Raw genomic sequence first — 10,071 nt, 5'->3', positions numbered from 1 at the left:
CCAAGGGAAATGAAAAGGAGAGAAAATGGCCTAAGTCTTATTTTTGAAACAAGTCTTTGCCTAGGTCTTCCTCTTTCGCAACCGCGAAAATGCCCTCGCGATCGCAAAGGAAAAACTACCAAAGCCCCCAAAAAAGTTTCTTCGCGATCGCGACACATCCTATGCGAACGCGATGAACAGACCCTCCCCACTTCATGAACATGAATGGCATTTGACTTGCCTAGCTCCAAGTCTAGGCCTTCTACGCAAACGCGACCAGGGAATCGCAAACATAGAGGCCAATTTCAAATGCTTCGCGATCTCGAACCCTGATAATGAGAATGCGTAGAACAAAAGTCCCCAACCCCTATTTCCTTCATCGTGAACGCAAGGCCTTCTCCTCATTCGCGAAGAAGGAAACCACAACATTAAAATTTCAGAAATTAGACTTAGCTCCGAGTGGTCCAAAACTCACCGGAGCCACCTGGGACCTCGTTCAACTGTACCATCAAGTCCATAAACATAATACGGATCTGCTCAAAGCCTCGAAACAAATAAATCAATATTGAAACTAAGAATCGCACCTAAAACTAAATTAATCAACTTATGAAATTCGAATTTCCTCAACTAGCTCCGAACGCGTGGAATCATTCTTAGACAGCTCGGAATGACGCTAAACTTTGCGTAAAAGTCATAAATCACCATACAAACCTATTCCTTAGCTCGGAATCCCAAACGGACATTGATAACAGCAAAGTCTACTTCAAACCAAATTTAAAGAACTTGAAAACTTTCAAGGTGCCAACTTCAGACATTTAGCACCTAAACGCTCACGGATCACCCCAAAACTCGATCCGAACACACGCCCAAGTCCAAAATCTTGATACAAACTTATTGGAACCATCGAATTCTGGTTCTTGAGGTCGTTTACTCAATATGTTGACTCAAATCAAACTTAGTCATCTTAGGCCACTATTAAGGAACTAAGTATCCCGATTTTAACCCAAACCCTTACAAAACTAACCCAACCATCCCCACAAGTTATAAAACATTAAAAGAACATATAGGGAGTCTTAATTTGGGAAACAAGGATCTAGAAAGCAAAACAACCGATCGGGTCGTTACAATATAATTTTTTAAACTTATTTACCCAGATTGTATAAGGTTTCATATTTACTAGAGCTAAGTGGGTTTTTCTTAGAGATTATATATATTCCCCTTAAAATACTCTCAAACTATTATTTGTACCTTCAATTAAGGGATTCTTTTATACCGATTTTCCTTTTTGCTCTCCTCTCTCCTTCTTCTGCTACCGCTTCCTTCCCTATTCTTTGCAGCTGATATTGAGATTAAATTTTGGAATTTGTCTTAGAACATAGGAACATTAAAAGAGGATCCACCTCCAGATTAAGTTTCTTAATAAGCTTCTTTCCGAATGGACATTAATGCACTTTGATTTATTTTTGAGGAAACAAAAGCCCCATCTCTAGTACAGATATGCTTGTGAAATACAATTCTTGAGTATATATTTATATCATTGAAAACATCACCAAAATAGAGAAGTTTTTATTTCTGAAATATCTATGATAAAATTGGAGAATAATCAAGACAAGGGCACAACCTGGTAGAACAATTTTAATAAAACTTTCCTATAGGGTCTGTTCGGAAAGCCATTACGTAATTGGAATTGTTGTAATTACTAGGGTAGTAATTACACAGCCTCGTAATTACACAGTATTGTAATTACACGACCTATTTGTTTGTCATAATATAATTACTGTCACGACCCAAATCCTAACCTGTCATGATGGCGCCTATCGTGGTACTAGGTAAGCTGACATTTCCAAAATATTTCCAACACTTAACAGAAAATGAATCAAAGTGATTTTTAAATAACAAAAATTTCCATAAACAAGGTCATAATCCAAAACACCAATGCAGAAAATAGCTCCCAAATCGGGGTGTCACTGAGCGCATGAGCATTTATACCTCACCAGTCTAAAAACAATGTCTATGAAAGTCTTGATCTAAGTATAATAAAAGAAAAGATAGGGACGGAGAAACAGGGAATGCAAACACTAGGCAGCTACCTCGTAGTCAGCCGTGCAAAATATCAACACCCACCATGTCCAAAAATACCAGGATCTGCACACAAAGTGCATGGTGTAGCGTGAGTACAACTAACTCAATAAGTAACAATACTAAATAAAGAACTGAAAGGTAGTGACGAGCTACACGGTTATAGTTCAATTTCAATAGTCTCAACAAAGAAGGAAGGCATGCTTTCAAATATGACAATTTAAGTCAAATCAGTCTGTACAAGCCAAGTTCAAGTAAAAACCGGATATAATATCTCCCAGAAGTTCAACGGTGATACATGGCAGCTCTGTGCAATAACAATGAAAGCAAATACAACCTCTCAGGGAAACAATCACTTAGACTTTCTCAATAGCTCATCACTCGGCACTCGGCACTCGGCTCTCAACATTCGTACTCAATAGGTATCTACGCTTACTGGGGTGTACATACACGAGAGGGGCTCCTACATCCCAAGTGCTATATCTGCACGGACAACTCCACGCTATAATATCATATCAGGATCCGCACGGACAACTCACGTGCTTTAGTATAATTATTTGGATCGCTTAATGTGCTATGGTATCAATATATCACAATCAGGCCCTCGGCCTCACCCAGTCATCAACCTCTCTAGTCTCAAGGGCACTCAATAATCATAGAAATCAGCCCAAAACAGAAATGATATAACGTATCAATAAGGAATAATAGAGACTAGGGTAATATATGAAAGTAAGACTATGACTGAGTACAAGTAGCAATTAGCAAGTAATTCAACAGGTATTACAGCTTCTGTGGGTCCCTATAGTACCAACACATAGCCTAAACTTGATTTACAGTCAAATTTCTATAACATATGGAGAGCATATAGCTAACAATAAATTATTCAACTTTGCAGTTCCACGGAATGGACCAAGTCACAATTTTCACGGTACACACTCATACGCCCGTCACCTCCAAAAGAATCACATAAAATACAATTCGGGATTTCATACTCTCAGAACTAGATTGAGAACTGTTACTTACCTCAATCTGAGCCAAAACTATACTCCAATATGTCTTTGCCTCGCAAATCGGCCTCCAAATGTCCCGAATCTAGCCACAAGCAGTACAATACAATTAATACAGGCTAAAGGAATCAATTTTATAAGAAATTATGAAGTTATAGCTCAAAATCTGAAATCAACTCAAACCCAACCCCTAGGCCCACATCTCGAAATTTGACAAAAGTCACAAAATCCAAAAGCCCATCCAATACGAGTCTAACCATACCAAATTTACCTAAATTCGATAACAAAATCTCATTCAAAAATCTAACCCAAGAACTTATTCTCATTTTCCACAATTTTTCCACCCCAAATCACAAATTTAATGGTAGAATCAAAGGTATAATTATGGAAATTAATCAAAAATAGATAGAAATCACTTGCCCCCAAACACCCACGTGAAAATCCCTCCACAAATCGCCTTCTACCGAGCTCCCAATTCATTTTTATGATATGAACCTGAAACCCTCATTTTGAATCTTTTAAATCTGCCCAGTTAAGCCTTCATCTCTAACCCGGAAGAATCCTTGCGTTCACATAAAACAAATTAGACTGCCCCTCAAGTTTACTCTATGCGAATGCGGTGGCCCTCCCGCAATCGCAGACCTCTGCATCCTTCAATCTGTGCGATCACGTCTCACTTCACATGATCGTGAAGCACAAACGTTAGAAAGCCAACTGCCCTTCTCATCTCTTTGCGAACGCGGCATAGCCCACGCGTTCGCGACTCACGGTTTAGCCACACCTACGTGATTGCGGACCCTCACTCGCGAACACATAGGCTAAAAATCATCACCGCTCAAACCAAGCCTACGTGATCGTGGACCTGCCTACGCGATCGCATAAGAGGACACCAGAAAATTACACCAACAAACTTCAACCATCAAGTTAAGTACAAAAATGATCCATTAACCACCTGAAACTCACTCGAGGCCCCCGGGACCTCAACCAAACATATCATCAAATCCCAAATCGTACAAACTTAGTCGGACTCTCAAATCATCTCAAACAACGCCAAAAACATGAATTGCACATGGCTTCAAGCCTAATAAACTTTGAAATTTTGAAATTCTACAAACAACATCGAAACCTATCAAATCACGTCTGATTGACCTTAAATTTTACATACAAGTCACAAATGAATCCACGAACCTATCCAAATTCCGGAAATCAAATCCGACCACGATATCAAAAACTGCACTCCCGATCAAATTTTCCAAAATTTCATCTTTCGCCATTTCAAGCCTAATTCTATTACGGACCTCCAAATCATAATCCAAACACGCTCCTAACTCCAGAATCATCCAACGGAGCTAACAGAACCGTCACAATTCAAATATGAGGTTGTCTACACATAAGTCAATATCTGGTCAATTTTTCCCACTTAAGCTTTTCATTATGAGACTAAGTGTCTCGATATACTCTGAAATCTCTCCGGACCCCAACCAACCAACCCGATAAGTCATACAACTATTGTAGAGCACAAAAGGAGTAGAAAATGGGGGAACATGGCTACAACTCTCGAAACGACCGGCCGAGTCGTTACAATTACAGTATAATTTTAAGTGTACTGTTTGGTTGCACAAGTGTAATTATACAGTTAGATTAAATTTTAAATATAAATTTAATTGTCAAACTTAAAAGTTATGATTTAATAAATTTATGCCTTTATGAATTATATTAAATTTTACATTTAAGATACAAATTATTTCTTAAAATATTACTAATCATATATTTGTAACTAATATTGTAAAAATAATTAACATATATTTTTAAATTAATAATATTTTACTTTAATTAATTATAAAGACTAAAAGTATATATTTTGTAAGAACATCATTAACTGTTTGCTTGATAAGAAGATTAATATTTATAAATATGATGCCATTACATTACTCAAATAATTTACAGAAAAATAATCTATCAATTCTAACTGAAAAATAAATGGGATGTAATTTGAATTAACAATAGTACTAAAGCAATTAAAATCAAACCGAAAATATAAAATACATTCTAAATCCAGAAAATCATAATACTCTTATGTAAAATTACAGCATAACTTAAAATAAGTTTCAACATAATTTAAGTAAATATAATTCAAAATAAAATGAAAAAAATAATTCTACAATCTCATTCAACAATGAGATTCTACTTTAATAATATCATTCATTATGTGCCAAGTTTACTAATGACCCATCGTTTCTAATATTAGGAGATGTAGTTTCAAAACTAGAATAATAGCACAATTATGCTAAATGAAGAAAATAAAGAAAAAGAAAAATAGGAGAAACTACATGGAATCACAAAAAAATAAAGGTTAAAAATGGGAATATTATTTAAATACTAAAATTAATCTACCATTTTAACATAGTTACGTTTGCATATAACCTCATCAAATTACAACATTCAAATTTAATGACATCAGTTATTATATATAAGTCAAGTTTGTAGATGGCTTATTCTTTCTAAGATTATGAGGTATAATATTTTCGAAAAAATAGAAGAATAACATAGCTAAGTGTAATAAAAAAAATAAAAAATAATTAAGAAAGAAATAAAATTTTAAAAATTATGTAGAAACACATAAAGTAAAGGTTAGGAAATGAGAATAAGGAAACAAAAGATAAATAACGTAAAATGAATAATGTTTGGAAAAAAAATTAAAAAGTGAAAATAAAAATAAATTTTAAAAAGAATAGAAATAAAAATTAAATTTAAAAAAAGAGATGTAAAAAAATAACCTTATACTTACTCCATATAATTATGAGCAATTCTAAGCTCCCTTTGAGAATTGGAGAATATAAGTACACCCCTTTCATTACACCCAATTACATGCTGACCATATAATTACTTGGTAAGACAAACATATTAAAATTGTGTAATTACACTCAAATATACCCAAATTCAATTATAGAGTGGCTTTCCAAACATGCCCATAATATTCATACACAAATGAAACAACTACAAATAGAATACAACTGAAACACAATTTTCATACAACTTTAATATAATTTTGATAGATATCAATAACTTTATGTAAAAAGAGAGTATTTATAATTTAAACACAATTTCATACAACAATTCATATAGTATACATAGTTTCAACTTTCATATAACACTCAAACAAAATAATTTACTACTACAACATAATACAACTTCAATACAATTTGTATACAAATTTCATACAACTATAATATAACTTAAGGAGGTGCGAGAGGTTGGCCATGGCAGGTATGAGAAGAGGTAGAGGTAGGCCAAAGAAATACTGGGAGAGGTTACTAGGCAGGACATGGGTGTTGCTTCAGCTTATTGAAGACATGACCATGATAGGAGGGTGCGGAGGTTTCAAATTGGGTACGAGTTAAATAGACTGCAAATAATCTTGAAAATATAGTAGCACTCTCGTACTTTTTACTTATTATACATAGTGTATATAATCCGTTCACTTTGTTTATCTTATTTCCCTGTTGTTACTATTTGATGCTACTTTTTCTTTTTCGGCTTCTCCTTTTCTCTCTTTTTTCTTTTTCGTCTTTCTTCTACTTCTACCTTTTTCTTCTTTTTCACCTTTTTGAGCTGAGGGTCTATCGTCCCCTCTCCCTTAAACAGGTAAGGGTAAAGTCTGCGTACACACTACCCTCCCCAGATCCCACTTGTGAGATTATACTGAGTTTATTGTTGTTGTTATGTAATACAATTTTAATACAGTTTTTATGTATAATGTTGTAACGACTCGATCGGCCGTTTTAAACATTTGCATTCCTTCATCCGTTTGAAGTCGCATGATGTATTTTGACTTGTATGAGTCGTTAGTTTTTGGTTTTTCAGGTTGTTCGGAATTGATTTGGAAGAATGATTCTCAACTAGGAAGCTTTAAGTTGGAAGTGTTGATTGAGTTTGACTTTTGTGTATTTGACCTCGGATCGGAGTTTGGATGACTTTGTTATGTTCGAATGGCAATTTTGGACATGGGCATATGCCCGGATTTGCATTTGGATATTTCTAGAAGGTTTCAGCACTATTTGGCAAAAATTGGCAATTTAAAGGTTTTCAATATTCATAAGTTTGACCGAGAATTGGCTTTGATGATATTTGATTCAGATTGTGGTTCTGAAAATTTTAATAGCTCCGTTATATCATTAGGGACTTGTGCGCAAAATTTGAGTTCATTTCGAGTTGAATTGATACGATTCGACATGAGTTTTGGAAGTTGAAAGTTCAATAAGTTTGATTTGAGGAACGATTTGTTCTTTCGATGTTGGTATGCATGATTTGAGGCCTCGAGTAGGTCCGTGTTATGTTATGGAACTTGTTGGTATATTTGGACAGGGTCCCGAGTGGCTCGGGTGAGTTACGGATGTGGTTCGGATCATTTTGTCTCATGATTGCATTGCTAAAGGAATTCCAGGTGCTTCTGTAGCCACATCTACGAAATCTTGGTCGCAGAAGCTACTTCGGAGATGCGGGATGTTCATCGCAGAAACGAGAAAAGGCTGAGTGAGGAAGGATCGCATAAGCGACACTTTTTAGCGCAACTGCGGAAGCACAAGAGTGATTGTCTGGAGCGCAGAAGCAAGAAAGGGCGCAGGAGTGAATATGAGCTCGCACCTGTGATGTCGCAGAAGCAGAAGAGTGTTCTGCAGGTGCGAGAGGTCGCCTAATAAGTGAAGTCCGTAGAATCGGAATTTGCGTCGTAGGAGCGACGCTGCAGAAGCGGCTAATACTTTTGCAGATGCGAAAAAGCCTGGGCAGAAGCTATATATCGAGGGTTTTATTCATTTTAGCATATTTTGAGTTGGGGGGCTCATATTTGGATAATTTTGGAGGCGATTTTCACCACATGGATTGGGCTAAGTGTTTTATACTCGGTTTTGATTATATTTTGGGAATCTATCTTCGATTTTGTCATTTAGATTATGAATTTTAAAGACAAATTGAGGGGTTTTGTCTTAAATTTCATAAAGTGAATTTTTGAGTTTTGAGCATCGATTCGGAGTCGGATTTGAGTGAAACTGGTATAGTTGGACTCGTAATTGAATGGGTTAACGTTTTGGTTGACTTTGGGATTTTGATTAAAGATTCTGCCTTTATCGATTGGATTTGTTTTCTTTGGAAATATTTGATGTTCTTGAGTTGCTTTTGGCAAGTTTCTATCCGTTCGGAGGTTGGTACACGCGGGATGGCATTCCTAGAGTACTGGTTGGCTTGCTCGATATCGGATCTGGCTTGTTCGAGGTAAGTAACACTTCTAAACTTGGTTCCGAGGGTATAAACCCCTGAATATACATGATATGTGTTTGATGTTGAGGTAACACATGCTAGGTGACGGGCATGTGGGCGTGCATCGTGTGAATTGTGACTCAGTTGATTCTGTGGTACTGTCTAGCTACCTAATCTTGTTTTTATCGATGAAATTTCTACGTGCTAGAATAATTGATCTGTGATCCATGTTAGAAACCATTTTTAGGCTATATTCTTAGTTTGTTGGGACTCACTATGGTCATTTCTGCTGTTGAATTATTTGCTTAAACTGCGATCATATACTTAATCATATTCATTCATTTACATATCATATCTCAGTTTCTGTTATTATTTGTTATCACATCATGTTATCATTGTTTGGATTGATTGGCATGAGATTTGTGAGCTCGAGAGACTGGAGAGATTGATGAATGAGTTGGGTCCTGAGGGCCAGATTATGAGCGAGATTGATAGGATCGGGCTGCACATCGCAGCAGGCCCTATGGGCTTTATATATATTATTGATGGGATCGAGCAGCATGTTGCAGCAGGTCACGTGGTCTTTATATGTATTACTATTATATGGATCGAGATGCACGCCGCAGTAGGCCCCATGGGCTTTATATATATAATTGATGGGATCGAGCTGCACGCCGCAACATGCCATGATGGCTTATATTAGCACTTGGTCAGGATCAGCCCCTCCGGAGTCTGACATACCAGTAGTGAGCACATTATTTATTAATTCATAATGGGATCGGGCTGCACATCACATCAGGTATCGTATAGTGCTGAGTGACTGAGTGTGTTGAGTGATTCAGCGTGATGAGTGGGAGTGCGAGACAGTGATATTGAGTACTTTGAGTGTGTGAGTACATTAGTTCTTGACTGTGATGCATTGCATTTGACATGCATACTTGACATACAGGTATAGAGATGCATTTCCTCATGCTACATGGTTTTGTGACATTTATGACTTCACATATACATTGACATGTAGGCATAAATATGTACTTTCCTTATGCTATCTGAGATTGAAACATCTTATCTATTGTTGAAACTTATTGGGAAAAATCGCAGATTTCTCACTTACTCATATTTTATTGATTTCGGTGAAAGATTTGGGTTTTACTGTTATACTTGAAAAAGCATGCCTATTTATTCGTAATTGTGAACGAGCTGAGCATCATATAATTGAGTTATTTCTTGTACTATTTTTATTATATTGTTATGAGTTGGTGTTGGCCATTGGTCTTGGACTCTGACCGTTGCCCAAGCTCGTCACTGCTTTCAACCTAAGGTTAGGTTTGTTACTTATTGAGTACATGGGGTCGGTCGTACTCATACTATACTTCTTCACCTTGTGTGCAGATTTTGGAGCTGATGTTGTTGTGTATGGCGGAAGCTGGCATTGAAGATGTATCAACGTTCCGGTTGAAGCTGCGTCTTGTTCATGGTAGCTTTAGATCTATCCTCCTCATCCTCCTCCTAGTTTCAATATGAAAATTTAGTCAAAATAAACTTTAATCGTTACTAAACACCTTCAAAATTGAGATATAAACTCCAAAGAATATTTCCAATTATTTGCAACAATATCTAATCTAAATAGATAATATATTTTGATAACCTGAATTCGAATTTAAAGCTTCAAAGCTTTTTAATGGTTGTCACTGATGGAGAATAAAACACCTTTAAAATTTATTAATTGAAAATTTCAATTCGAATACCA

The sequence above is a fragment of the Nicotiana tabacum genome, chromosome 20 (genome assembly GCF_000715075.1).
Source record: "Nicotiana tabacum cultivar K326 chromosome 20, ASM71507v2, whole genome shotgun sequence".
Taxonomy (NCBI): Eukaryota; Viridiplantae; Streptophyta; class Magnoliopsida; order Solanales; family Solanaceae; genus Nicotiana; species Nicotiana tabacum.
Note: the sequence above shows the minus strand (reverse complement) of the source record.